Here is a 15,588-nt window from a genome sequence, read left to right on the forward strand (position 1 = left end):
GTGATAATTAGACTATATAACGAACAGGGCTATAATTCCAAGGTTGAGGGTGCTTGGAGATATCCCACGGGGTAGAAGAGGGGTCATTACCGCCACGGTACTGCTCTTCCTGACGACGTAAGGAAAAAGGAAATAACAAGTGAATAAGCAAAGATGTCCCTGAAGATCTGACAAGAAATAGACAAGTTCAGATTTCTGGATAGATATAATTTAATGTTTATAGCATCATACCATAAAGAATTAGTAATTTCAAAAAATTCAATCAATATATTTTTATAGATATATTAAACATAAACATAGTTGTCATGAATATACAGAAAAGAAAAAAAAAGGGGTGTCTAGAAAACTCAGATCTAGAAAACTCGGATCTCAGATATATCTGAGTTTTCTAGATCTAGAAAACTCAGATATCTGCCTTTTCTAGATCTAGAAAACTCAGATATCTGACTTTTCTAGATCTAGAAAACTCAGATATCAATATCTGAGTTTTCTAGTTCCAGAATGGAACTAGAAAACTTAGTCATTTAGATCATTCCATTATTAATCAGAAGGTAGGTCATTTGAAATACTAGAGTATTATTAAAACTGATTACTGTGTATGTTTTCTTACTAATATTGTAAATATTGTAACATGTAGAAGCGCCTACGGCTTAAACCATAAAGAAAATACAGTGCACGTTACCGTTAAAATATAGGCTTAAAAATTAGGTATGTACGAGTTGCTGTGGTTGGTTGAGGTACGAGTTAGCCAAGTTGGGAATAGGTACGAGTTATTTTGGGTACGAGTTGACCACTTCTAGCCTGTACCTGGGCCAGGTCTACTCTTCGCGATACATCGCGATAGCGCCCACACGTTGAGCCTTGAATTGAGTTTGCTTAGCTAGGCTAGGCCTAAAATGCTAAGCCTACATTTTAAAAGGTGTATACTGTATTTCTTTATGATTTAACATAGGCCGCTACTACAAGTTACAATAATTATTATTATTAATAAGAAAACGTATTATACTGTAGTATTTCAAAGAAGCTACCCTCCGATAATAATGGAACGAACCATTTGATGATCTGGGTTTTCTAGTTCCATTTTGGAACTAGAAAACTCAGATCTTGATATCTGAGTTTTCTAGATCTAGAAAAGTCAGATGATACATCTCAAATGACAATCTATCATGCAGAATCTAAAAATAATATTGAACAGTTATAATTCAACCTTGAGTGCCTTATGGATCACTAGATATGTGCAAAGATATTGTACATAATTGACAGTAAACTAGTTTACAGTTAGGGCAAATTAAAAAGATGTTTAGCAAAGCACCTGACTTTATACTGTATCTCTACGGGGCACCGTATGGAACATTGCTAATTTTGTCGAAATATTACAATTTTGTCTACACATAATTAATTTTGTCAATACAAAATTCATTTTGTCAACACCAAATTCATTTTGTATTGACAAAATTCATTTTGTGTTGACAAAATTTATTCTGTGTGGACAAAATTAATTTTGTCTTGACAAAATTCATTTTGTCTCGACAAATTTAATTCTGTGTAAACAAAATTCATTCTGTGTAGACAAAATTAATTCTGTGTTGACAAAATTAATTCTGTAACGACAAAATTCATTTTGTGGCGACAAAATTCATTCTGTAACGACAAAATTCATTTTGTGTAGACAAAATTAATTCTTGTGGACAAAATTAATTCTGTGTAGACAAAATTAATTCTGTGTAGACAAAATTTATTCTGTGTAGACAAAATTCATTTTGTGGCGACAAAATGTATTCTGTGTAGACAAAATTTATTCTGTGTAGACAAAATTCATTCTGTGTAGACAAAATTCATTCTGTGTAGACAAAATTCATTCTGTGTAGACAAAATTCATTTTGTTGCAACAAAATTCATTTTGTCGCGACAAAATTAATTTTGTTAGCCGAGCCTACTCAAGCGTGGGACAAAACGTTTTTTAAAACATTTTGTCCCACGCTTGAGTAGGCTCGGTTTTAGCATTTAAATTAGAAGGCGGAGTTTAAAGATGTATTGTCCCTTGAAACACAAAAAAATGAAGGTCAAAATATTCTAAATTTAAATTGGCCATATCAAAGTAATATTAAAGTTATTCACTTTAAGTCGAAAATTCGAGCCAAAAACAACAATTTTATGTAATTAACAGCTAAATTAATTTGATTACACTTCGTCTGTAAAATCGTCGCGAGCGAAAGTAAACAAAGATTTCAAACCATGAGTATACATTATACATGATGCTAATTAGGATTGTTTACAACTCGTCGCGGTTGAGAAGGTGTTTTCAAACAGATCGCAAAGAAGTTTTTATGATTATGCATACAGAGTAGCCAAATATATGATATGTTTTGATCGAAAACTTTGACTGGAAGTCAAAGTTATTTTTTTAACCAAAAAACGTCTGTATTTCAGTTAAATGATTTTTTTTCGACTAATTTTTGGTGAAAGTTAATAACTATTATGATACTTCAAAATGACCCACTTTTTTTCGAAATTTTTTTTTTTTTTTTTTTTTTAATTTGACAAAGGGACAATACATCTTTAAACGTGAAAAGGGCAAGACAGGGTGAAGCTATAAATGATGACAGCGCGCGAATCTTTGACATTTGTTATTGGTTCAGTTATTATGGCTGAGCATGCCTCCGTCTCTATTGCTCAATGCTATCATATTAATCTATTTTATATTATCAGGGACCCCTGAAAATATCAGATATGATCAGTAATAATTATTATTATTATAATGTATTCTATATTAAAAAATCGGAAAATGGTTTTCATTAGAGCCCTGCTTATTACTTAAGTAATCCATGTTCCATGTTCACTCCAAATTCTTCAATTCATTATCATCATACCCGTATTTGTTCAAAATTAAATATTCCAACCCATAAAACCAACCACTTTCAACACAACATTAGGTATTCCGGACCCACTTTTTGGAACGATCTGCCACTTCCCATCTTAAACTCTGTTTCTAGCAAATCATTTTTATCTAAACTTAAAAGTCACCTTATTTCCAAATATTAACTTTTCCTCGGTCAATTTTATTTTTTATTTTTTATTTATTTTTTCTTTTTTTTTTTTTCTTTTTTTTTTAAATTTTCATTGTCTTGTGTCCTCCACAAGATGTGTTTTTCATCTTTCTGGACGTGTACCTTCTTCTTTCGAAATTTTGTTTACATATATATTGTTCATTGATAATCTGTTTTGTATATGAAAGGAGAAAATAAATGTTGCTTTGAATTGAATTGAAGTAAAATGGTAGTAATGGGGCTATTTAATATTTTGTCGTTTAAAATATTATTTATTAATCTTATAAAATGTATATACTTTATTTTAAAATTAAAGATGTATTGTCTCCCAAAATCATGAAAAACTAGATTTGAACTCGTCACTACGGACGAGTTAGGTTATCCGCACCGCAAACGCCACGTGCACATCATACGTTAGAATATTGCGAAGAGAAAAACGCTTAAGCCATTGAAAAAATGTTAGTGTGCTCTCTATTTTGTGTCACGTCTAAGTATAAACAGTTTACACTATATATTGTATACGTACTACATACAGTGAAGAATAGGTGAAAATAAGTGACCAAAGTTATTGACGCCTTTGGACAGGATGACGTCACAACAAATTTAAAAATGGTAAATCATGCGAAAGGTAATTGATTGACCTAGACAATATAAAAAAATGGAGGGAAATGGAATACGGATAAGTGGAGATGCGCTCTATTAAATGTGATGAGCTATGAAGAAAGAGACAAAAATCCAATATTTTATATTCGAGTGGCCCTACGATGACGTCACAATGTCCGGTTAGCCATATTAATTCATGATCCGATATCTACAACTCATCAACTTCCAGAATAAGTAAAAAAAAGAAAAGTTTATCATGTAGTTTAGAATCTATGACTGTTTAAAAAAAGGCATAATTTTTACGACTTTTTGAACTTTTTCATCAAAAACGCGCGCAAATTATCCAATTCGACGTGCTCGTATGACGTGATTGTAAGTTGAAATTGTTTAAAAAGTTGGTAAAATTACTGGAAAAGGCTGGAAAAACATAAATCACGCATAAAAATATAATTTTAGTGCTCCGTGCGCACCGCGCGCGCAAAAATGCGCGCGAGCGTGGGAATTTTTGAAATGCTCAAAATGACATGAAACGTGTAGAAAATTGATTAGAAATTGATTTTACGCATTTTGAAATTTTAAACGCGCGTGCGCACGTTACTTTATGTGAAACATGCCATTTTGAATCCATAGAAAGTTTGCGCTTGATATAACTTAAATTTTCACCAAGTTTCAATAAAAAATGATATTTGGTTTTTTATCTATGATCAATCATTGAAATTCATAAAATCGCGCGTAAGTCACGTTGCGCAACTCTAAAATCATAAAACGAAGTTTCTTGCACATCTACAGTTAGAGGTCAATCTTCTGACAAAGTTATATAATCTTATGTTGACAAGTATTAGAGATACGCTGCGAACAAAATTCCGGGAAAGAAAGAAGAATAAAGAAAAAAAAAAAAAAAAAAAAAAAAAAAGATCCTGACAATAACAAGGGGTTATCCGCCAAGTGCGGATAACCAATAAAGATTTTTAAAATCGGACTTTGAATAGACCATTATGCAGTTTTAATGAAGTTGTTCACTTCCATAAGAAAAAAGAACGGGGAAAAAAAATTATTTCACCTATAAAAAGACAAAATAAACAGTTAAATTACCCAAAAACTCATTGGCTTTCAGACAATTTGACCATTTTTTGCTTTAAATTACAGTTTTTTCAGGTAAATAATTTTTTTCCAGACCCAATTTTTTGTGAAAGTGAATAACTATTATGTGACATTAAAATAACATATTCAACAAAAAGATTAAAAAAAACATTTTTTCAGGGGACAATATATCTTTAAGATAATAATAATCATTGCAGAAATAATGATGCTGAAAGCTGTCCGTTATTTGAAGAAAAAAAAACATTTAAAGAACTGACTACAAAAGATTGCTCACGTTAGTTTTATTATAACAATCATCCACCCTGCGAAACCTAATAACCTCTAACCTACAGTAGTAAGTAGGCCAGGTAGCCTACGTTGGCTAGGTTCAGGACTGATTGCCCATAAAACATTCGATGTATAAATATCAACACCCCAGACAGTGTAATAATGACCTTTCCAGACCGAAAACCATTCTGCCCGAAATTACGATACTCTCTCGATACAATTCCATATTTTATTAGTGGAAAATGCATTTTTATTTAACATCAATCTTATTAAGCCAGCCAAAGACTGAATACGTACATCAAAAGTACAAAGAACAATGTAAACCTATAAACAATTATTTGCAATTAGCAATGTATAATAAATAAAATCAACCATGAAGTTGTAAAATAAGCATAGAAACATAACATTTATATCTAGCATTTTTAACATTATTATATTCAAACAACAGCATCGGACTCTGTTTTCAATTTAAATCGTTTGATTCGTGAGTCGAGGTAAAAAAAGTGCTTTACCATTTTTCTTTCAAAAGCATATAGCAAACAAGGCCAACAGCCACTGTAAGTCGCGTGCAGTTCAAAGAGTACAGAAAACGCGATAAAACGCAAAGTGATACCGGACCGACCGACCGACATAGTGAACTATAGAGTCGCTTTCACGCAACTAAAAACAAAAGTAAATATAAAACCTAACTAGATAGAAAAACTAAAAACAGTTAATTTAAATATAGAATCATAATTATAAACATATACAGAAACAAAATTTACATATTTGTAACAAAACATATTTTAAATTTAATACAGACCACATAAATAAATCGAGATAGAATTTGTAGAAGGTAAGTTTGCGTTTGCTGGTTTTTACAAAATAATGCTAATACACGCGTCCACACAAATGGTGCACCTATTAACAATTTGTTGGCACCGGTGTAGAGGAGGTCGTAAAACGATATTCGCGCGCTGTTTGATCGTACGCCTATAACTGTCAATCTTCGAGTTTCCAATAACAACCCCGCCTTCTAATTTAAATGTTAAAACGTTTTGTCCCACGCTTGAGTAGGCTCGGCTAACAAAATTAATTTTGTCGCGACAAAATGAATTTTGTTGCAACAAAATCATGAAAAATAAGATTTTAAAAATCAGACTTTTACTAGGCCATTTTGCAGTTTTAATTAATTTATTCGATTCCATAGAGAAAAAAAATGACGTAATGATTCCACTTATAAAAAGACAAAATAAACAGTTAAATTTAACTAGAAACCCATTGTCTGACAGACAATTTGACTATTTTTTCTTTAAATTACAGTTTTTCAGGTAAATAAAATGTTTTGGCTGATTCAATTTTTGGTCAAAGTGAATAAATATTAATGTGACATTAAAATGGCATATTCAACAAACAAAATTAAAAAAATGATTTTTCAGGGAGACAATTATCTTTAAATATACTATATATGCTATACAGTTTGCATCAACTTTATGAACAGAGGTATGTGACTCATATGTTATAGAAATGGGGAAAATGAATCCCTGGACAAAATGACTAATATTGGCTTTGCACAAGACACATTCTATTCAAATAATGACAAGATTATAACATTCATTCATTAAGGATTGAGAATATCATATTAAGGTACTACTGTGCTAGCTTTGTAGTCTATTTTTACTTGAGTTTTATGCTAAATCAAATATGTTTATCATTTTGACAATAATGCATCTGTATCTGAGAACTTTCAGTCATTCATTTTATTTAATTTATTTAATTTTTTATTTTAAATTGTTTGCGATTTATTTTATCTTTATAAATTATATTTATTTTAATTTAATTTTTATTGTTACATTTTTATGTCTTGTCATGATGTATTTCTGTGAGGGTCATTAATGATCAGCTTCAGCTGGATGGACCACCCTCGCAAAATATTGTTGAAATAAATAACTAAATAATTGCTATTATCCAATCAGATGAGTGGCATAAATACAATGCGAGTTTTAAAAAACGATTTTAAAACGTTGTTTTTTAACATTGCAGTTTATGGGAAATTACGTTGCATAAAGACATAGAAAAAACGTTATAGAAACGTATGTAAAACGTATGAACACATGGGTATTAATAAAGTGAAATCAAAACCTTGAAAAAACATTAATTAAAAACTAAATTGTTTACCAATCTTTAGATAAAATGTAAGCGTTTTTTACAAAGTTTTAAAAGCATTTTTAAAACGTCTTTTAACATTGAATTTTAAGACAATACATTTGCAGCAAAACGTAACAAAAACGTTATAAAAATGTATGTACAAAACTAAATACAAGGTATTAATAAAGCGAAAAATCAAAACCTTGAACAAAACGGTACTTAATAACTAAATTTTATTTAGATAAATGTAAACGTGTCTGTAAAACATCTATATTATTGCATTTTCAAGACAATCATTTTTACAACAAAAACCAATACGTTTTTCACGCTGCTGCTTTAGCCAGCTAATGTCCTATAAGGACTCTCATTTGGAAGCTGAAAGCAAGCAGCAGTTATAGTACTAGAGGCCAACGTTTTTGTTTTTTTGTGAACTAGGACAAGTCATGCTAAAATTACAAATCCCAAAGCATTTCTGATATTTACGAGTCCCATTTGACTGTCAATCTTGACCAATATATATAATACTGTAATTCGCTGTCAGATAATCTTTTTGACCTTGGATTACTCCATACATTAAGAAACTTATCAGGGTATAGACAAACTGCTTTTAGGAAGAAAAAACGTTACAAAACACTTAGAAATAAGGTAATTTGGGAAATAAAGAAAGCTAAGGAGAAGTACTATCGTTATAAAGTAAAAACGCTTGAGGTGAGCAATCCCCGTAAATGGTACGACAAAGTGAAGCAGATTTGTGGTAAACATAAAGACAAACCAAGAATTACATTTGATAATCCTTTACCGATCCCAGACTCCGTTGCCTCTAAACAAATTAATGAACACCTTGCAAAAATTTGTCGTGAACTGGATCCTCTCAAACTTGATAAATTGCCTACATACTTCCCAGCTGAGAGTCCACAGCCACAAATTTTATGCTTTGAAGTCCAACAACAATTATTAAAAGTGCAGATTAATAAATCAGTTCCACCTGGAGAAATTCCACCAGTTATCATCAAGGAATTTGCACCCGAAATAGCAGAGCCCCTAACGCATATATTTAATTCTTCTTTGAAAGAGAGTATTGTACCCAAAGCTACAAGCTACCATTATACCGATACCAAAGAAAAAAGGTACAGTCAGTATGAACAGATTAGACCGATCTCGCTTACGCCACTGTTTATCCGAATCTTTGAACATTTTCTAACTAAATAGTTAAATGAAGACCTATCTACCATTATAGATAAACAGCAGTTTGGTAATGTCAAAGGTATCAGCACGAGTCATTACCTTATTGGGCTCTTACACTACCTTCTTTCTGGACTGGAAAACTCTTGTCACAAAGCACGAATTCTTGCTGTAGATTTCAGCAAAGCTTTCGACCGTATTAGTCACCAGGTACTAATCAGTAAGATGATATCAATTGGTGTCAGGAAATCTATGATCCCGTGGTTCTGTAGCTTCTTAACTTGTAGAGAACAAAGAGTGCTCTATGGTGGCGCTATTTCCAGTTGGACATCTATATTTTGTGGTGTTCCACAAGGAACGAAATCTGGCCCAAGCCTTTTTCAAGTAATGGTCAATGACTCGGCATCAGATTGCATTAAAAAGTGGAAATTTGTTGACGATTTAACCTTCGCTGATATCTCAAAAAATAACTGTCTGGACTCTATTCAATCGTACTTTAGTAATTTAGAGGAATGGTGTAAAATAAATAAAATGGCCCTTAATCCTAATAAGTATAAATCAGTGGAGATTAACTTTTGCAAAACTCCTGGTTACTATGATTTACTGACCAATAATGGAGTCCAAGTTGAGACTTTTAAGCAATTGAAGCTTTTAGGTGTAACTATCCAAGATAACCTTAAGTGGGATACACACATTGGTGAGATCGTTAGCAAGGCCAATAAAGCCATGCATATTGTGTCGGTCCTTAAAAGATTTGGTGCACCAGAAGATCAGTTAATCAAGATTTATAAATCTTTCATACGCCCCATAATTGAATATGCTTGTCCTACCTGGCACTCCTCCCTGACTTCCGAATTAAGCTGTGACCTCGAATCGGTCCAGAAGAGGTTTTTAAGAATTGTACTAGGGAGGAGGTACTATTCGTACACTGCAGCCCTAGAGAAATTTTCTCTTGATAGGCTCTGTGACCGTCGTCTCCAGCTTGTTCTGAAGTTTGGGAGGAGTGTCCATGAAAAATTTAGTGATATTATCCCCAATATCCGTGCTGAAGCGACAGGTAGATCTCTAAGAAACGTGAACAAAATATCCCAAATTAAATGTAGAACAGAGAGATTTAAGAATTCCACTCTCCCATTCCTGATTAACAATGACCTTATACAGTAGTGCAATAATATATATGTGAAATTCGTAATTTTGATAGATAGGCCTATGGATGATTAATAATTTTGCTCGCAGTTTGTAAATTTGTAATTATATATTCTTTATTTTTTTAATGCATTTATGTATATATATATATTTTTATATTTGATGTTTGTGTAAATTTTGCTCGTTTTTGGTATATATTGTATGTAAATGTTACTGGATGCAATTTAGGGCCTGTTCAGACCTACGGAGTTATGCTTTCGTATTGTACGCGGCGTACAACTCCATAGCTCTGAACCAGGAAAAGATTAGTGGAAGCTACCTCGTACGAAACTACTCTTTCGTTCGTTATGACAGCTCAAGGTACAAGATTAGTGGACGCCGCTTACAATATGAAAGTCATGCATCAACGATTTTGACCTGTAACCAATCAAATTTACTCCTGAATACCATGTTCACCCAAATCGGTGACACTTCAGTTTGAAACGAAAGCGTTAGTTAGGCAAATCTGAACACTTTTCTGTTACGACGCTAATTATAATATGACATTGCTTGCAATACGAAAGCATAACTCCATAGATCTGAACATACCCTCAGTTTTGTACTGCCATGTCTTTGTTTTAATAAACCAGAATAAATAAATAAATAATAATAATAATAATAATCATTGAATTATTATCAAACAGTCCATTAAAATTTTTGTTTGTAATAGGATACGTCACACTTGAAGTATAGGCTTGATGAAGTGACCCCCAGACTTGACCTTAGCAATAAAATAAACTATAGTGAGAGAAATTGAGTCTGTGTTTCTGTGTTTTTCTGTAACAAAAAAATAATATTTATTCAGGTATAAAAAGAGAAAAGAAACGTTTAAATATAACCCAAAAACCATCGTCTGACAGACAATTTAAGTATTTTTTGCTTTAAATTACATTTTTTCAGGTAAAATAACTATTATGTGACAATAAAATGACACATTCAAAAACAAATTTGAAATAAAAATTATTTTTCAGAGGGACAATATATCTTTAAAACTGTTACGTCAATAAGCGAGCAGCGTTTTTTGTAAGAAATATTTCTTGTTTAACATAAAATTGTTAGCTGGGTTATCTATCCTTCCTACATTCTTCTTTCAGATGTTCTAACCATAATGCAAATTCTACCACTAGAAACAAGTTTGTAATTTAGCTATTTTTACTGGAAATAATGGTATTACTTAGTATTATTCAAATTTTATATACAAAATTCGAACTCATCTGATTTGTTAATAGCTAGGTATTACAGTATTTCAAACCTTGTACGACATTACCGGCAGATGTACTAGACCAGCGTTCTGCAAACTTGATTTGATTGGTTGCACAAATTTTCATGTGACAATAGAGTATCATGGTGTGACGTCACAACAATAGAGGGCACTGCATGGTTGGTTGCTAGCCAATCAAACAATGCGTTCAACGCTACTACGTTGATAAACTGTAAAGATCTGTATTTCTATCAAATTATGTATCTTAGCTTGATTTTTTTTAACTTAAACTGTAGTTGGAAGAATAAATAAATTATTAAAAACAAATATTTAGTGATCTTTTGAAATTTTAGAACATTGTTTTTTAACATTGCAGTTTATGGGAAATTACGTTACACAAAGACATAGAAAAAACGTTATAGAAACGTATGTAAAAAAACTGAACACATGGGTATTAATAAAGTGAAATCAAAACCTTGAAAAAACATTATTTAAAAACTAAATTGTTACCAATCTTTAGATAAAATGTAAGCGTTTTTTACAAAGTTTTAAAAGCATTTTTAAAACGTCTTTATTAACATTGCATTTTAAGACAATACATTTGCAGCAAAACGTAACAAAAAGGTTATAAAAATGTATGTACAAAACTAAACACAAGGTATTAATAAAGCGAAATCAAAACCTTGAAAAAACGCTACTTAATAACTAAATTTTATTTAGATAAATGTAAACGTTTTTTTTACAAAGTTTCAAACGTGTCTGTGTTATTGCATTTTCAAGACAATCATTTTTGCAACAAAAACCAATAGGTTTTTCACGCTGCTGCTTTAGCCAGCTAATCATTTAGAAGCTGAAAGCAAGCAGCAGTTATAGTACTAGAGGCCGATGTTTTTGGTTTTGTGTAAACTAGGACACGTCATGCTAAAATTACAAATCCCAAAGCATTTCTGGTATTTACGAGTCCCATTTGACTGTCAATCTAGACCGATATATATAATACTGTAATTCACTGTCAAATAATCATTGAATTACAGTATTATCAAAACAGTCCATTAAAATTTTTGTTTGTAATAGGATACTTCACACTTGAAGTTTGTTTTTATTGAAAATGATTAAGTTTTAAAATGACTACTTCAATAAGCCTATTCCAAACCGTTGGTGACCTTGGAGTCACTCAGGCAGGTTAAACGCATTTTTGGTTGCGCTAGCAACCAAGCAGCGCCACCTACCGTCGTGATGTCAGTACCGTGATACTCTATAGTAGGTAAATAAATAAATTTGCCTATATAGATTCAAATTCTATGTTAATAATGAAAAATCAAATTACTCAACCGAAAATAGTATTAATTTATAGATCAATTAACAAAACCTTTAGAATAGGACATTAAGTAATATTATAATTAGTTTATACATCAACGTTACCTCAATTACAAACAGATCACTGACAACAAAACAATTAATGAATCATTATCGTCAGTTAAACAGTAAATTTTATCATTATTGATATAACCACAGGCATAATAAAGTAAACTATTTCTTTTTGTTGTGTCATCTTATCTACTTTTTCTATTATCAATACAGTGTTTTCCATGAACTAACTAACCAATTAACTAAATAAATCATTTATGTCCTGATTTAAAAAAATCATGTATGTAAAAACCTAACCAGTCAATAAAATGAGGATTTAACAAAATTCTTTTTTTGAACAAATGGAAACTGTACCCCTTCAATTATAGCACTGAACATAGACAAGAAAAGTGACATACGCAGTCACATAGTCCCATTCCTCTACCTACAATGAACAAATAATCAAATTTCAATTAATCCAGAAACCAGATGAAAACTTTCATTTAAAATAAGTTTATTTGCCAGAAGATTTCAGAAGAGCAAATATCATCAATTTGCACATTGACAAAATATAATCAAGTATAATGTAATATTAATGTTGACATTTAATATTATTGTATGACATTGATTGATATAACACATTCAATATTTATCAATCTTTCATTGGTGTATAAACGGCATATTAAAACAAAATGAAAGATATCTTTAATATCTCCACTATCACATACTGGACTTTGCAGTAAAAAGTATACCACAGCCGGACGCATGCACTATCTCACTCACTCTCAGAGTGCCCTAGTTATACAGAAGCCACTTGGAGTTTTGTTGGAAGTTGAGCAAACACCTAGGTCAATATCAAACATGACTGGTGAAAGGCGCAATGTCAAACAATGGAAACTTTTGGCCAAACTTCAATCAAGTGTCAAAATTATTTTATTCACAAAGTTGGGAGTTTTGATGACTTTGCAGAAGATCTTTTAAATGAAGAACATCCGATGCGCAAAATTTGTACATGAATTTGTATCTACAATTCAACAGCTTCCAGAAAACGTTTTAATCATGAGTATCACTTTTCATTCTAAGGAGCTATAACATATTGAAATTTACTGTAATGAAGAAAATAAGTGACCCAAGTAATTCACGCTTGTGAACATGATGACGTCATAACAATTTTAAAAATGGTAAATCTTCCTAAAGATAATTGATTGACCTAGACAATATCAAAATCAGGGGAGAAATTTGACGTGCTCGTATGACATGATTTTAAGTCTTAATTGTTTACAAATTGGACAAATTACTAGAAAAGGCTGGACAAATTACTAGAAAAGGCTGGAAAAACATAATTCACGCGAAAAAAAGATGTTGTAACGTTACGCGTGTTGTCACACGCTTAAACAATTGCGCATACGTTGACATTTTTACATGCTTAAAATGACATGAAATGTATAGAAAGTTGATTAGAAATAGATTTTTCGCATATTTAAATATGCGTAACTTTCTATGAAACATGTCATTTTTGTCCTATATGGAAACAATTTCCATCAATCAGTCACGTCACAGAAAGGCGGCATACTTTATCGTCCGTTAAATTGTACAACACCGTCGGTGACTTAGGTTAACGCAACTCTCAACCATACATTTTAGAGACACAGTGGAATTCGGTTATCCAGGTAAACGCACTTTGGTTGTGTGCCTTCTTTAGCTATCCATTGCTTAGCGCTCACCATCCTCATATAAGGCGACGACTCGGTCCACGATTAAACTTGCCTATGTTAGACAGTTGTTTACAGTTTCACGAGTGACACAAGTATTCAGCTTACGACAGGCTATTTTTTATATAAATGGCTATCAATCCTTGGGCAATTATGTACATGGCCAGTCCGGGATTTTGCTCAACTGCAAATGATGTTCATGCCTTTAATAATAAACAGGCTCTTATAATTTGGACAGGATAGCTATAAGGTTTAATATTACCATAAAATTATCGTCATGACATGTTGACAGCTTCTCGAGATGCTAAAACTATTTTTGTCTTAATATGAGTGTCTCGCCTTCTATCATGCAACGGGTCGTCGATTTCCTTTCCAATAAAAAACAAAGAACTAAATACATGAATGTTTTTTTCAGATTGGGAAAATCTTTCAGGAGGTGTCCCCAAAAGAACTATTCTTGCCCCTATAATTTTTCTTTGTATTATTAATGGTGCGTTGAATAATGAATTGGAAAGTATGTTGATGATCTGTGTGCCGTTCATTGCTTGGTGGGCAGTACTTGAACTATGGCGATGCACTTGCCACTCTCGGGCTTGAGTCTCTCAGCAACCACCAGATGTCCCTATGTTGGAAGTTTTATATATCTATATCTTTGTCCAAGTACCTTCACTTGCACTGATGAAGGGCTAGTGTTGCCCGAAAGCTCTGCTAACTTTTCTGACTGTTTTACTTTATCGTTTTGATTTAGCTTTTCGCTTTTTTCCAGATCCAGCCACTGATACCCACAGCATTGTCATTTTTTTCAGTATTTTGCCTTTGGATTTATATATCTATACATATACATATACATGTGTTTTACATATGAGGCCTGGCATCACAAAAGCGGCGCAGTGTCGCAACCCAAACTTTTGAGATATTTAGCCTTGAAGTTCAGAATGTTAAAAACGGCTATCCATTTTAAAATTTCAATAAAAAACAATATAATAAACACTTATCTTTAACATATCAAACTCTTGTTCATGAAAAAATAGCACAAGTATGTCTATTTTGCAATTATTCAAGTCGTTTCCATTGAAAATCTATTAGGAAATTGTACTTTTGTTCACAAAAAATCAACTTTCTTTACTGCGCTTTTGTAAACAAACCGCTAACCCGAATGACGTCATGTTTGGTACCTATCTGTTCGAAAATATATCAGCTACCATCATTTTTAACAACCTAAGGGATTTTTGTTAATCTAGCCAATGGAAATTGGTTTTATTAAGGTGAATAGGTTGCTAAAATTTCTAACAAGAATTTGTGAATCCTTGACTGTGATTGGCTATAGAGAAAAATTACGCTTTCTAATTGGCTGACGCTTTTGTTTACGATTAAACAGCATGGCTTTCACCGTAGTTTTTCGAATCACGTTTCAACATTTTGTGAATATTTAGGAATTTAATCGTTATTTTTATCCATATATTTTTTTAAAATAACAAACACAATGATATATTTTCGACTAGTTGGCTGTTATTGAGGAGATAATAGCAAGTTTTGACAGAGAGTCTTGTCGCGTTGATCGGCGGGCTAGGCCAGGCCAGGCTAATCAGCGTCGCTACTTCATTGTTCATTGTTGATTTTCTCAAAATGAAGATTTCCTGCGCTAGAAAGTGACTTGTGACTAATAACTCTTCATATAATAAACCAATTTTAATAAACAACGCCTCATTTTAAAGCTTACTAAATATAGATTATGAATATATAAAAATATAAAAAATATTATTTCCGAAACTACGCCGATTTTGTGATGCCATGTCTCGTATACATATACATATAC

General features: G+C 32.1%; 1 protein-coding gene across 3 annotated transcripts in view; it reads right to left on the bottom strand.

Annotated features, from left to right (window-relative positions):
* The window catches only part of LOC144840178 (homologous-pairing protein 2 homolog), an 84,135-nt gene that overhangs the window by 25,956 nt on the left and 42,591 nt on the right, over window positions 1-15,588 (bottom strand). The window lies entirely within an intron of this gene.

This window comes from Antedon bifida, chromosome 4 (genome assembly GCF_963402885.1).
Source record: "Antedon bifida chromosome 4, ecAntBifi1.1, whole genome shotgun sequence".
Classification (NCBI taxonomy): Eukaryota; Metazoa; Echinodermata; class Crinoidea; order Comatulida; family Antedonidae; genus Antedon; species Antedon bifida.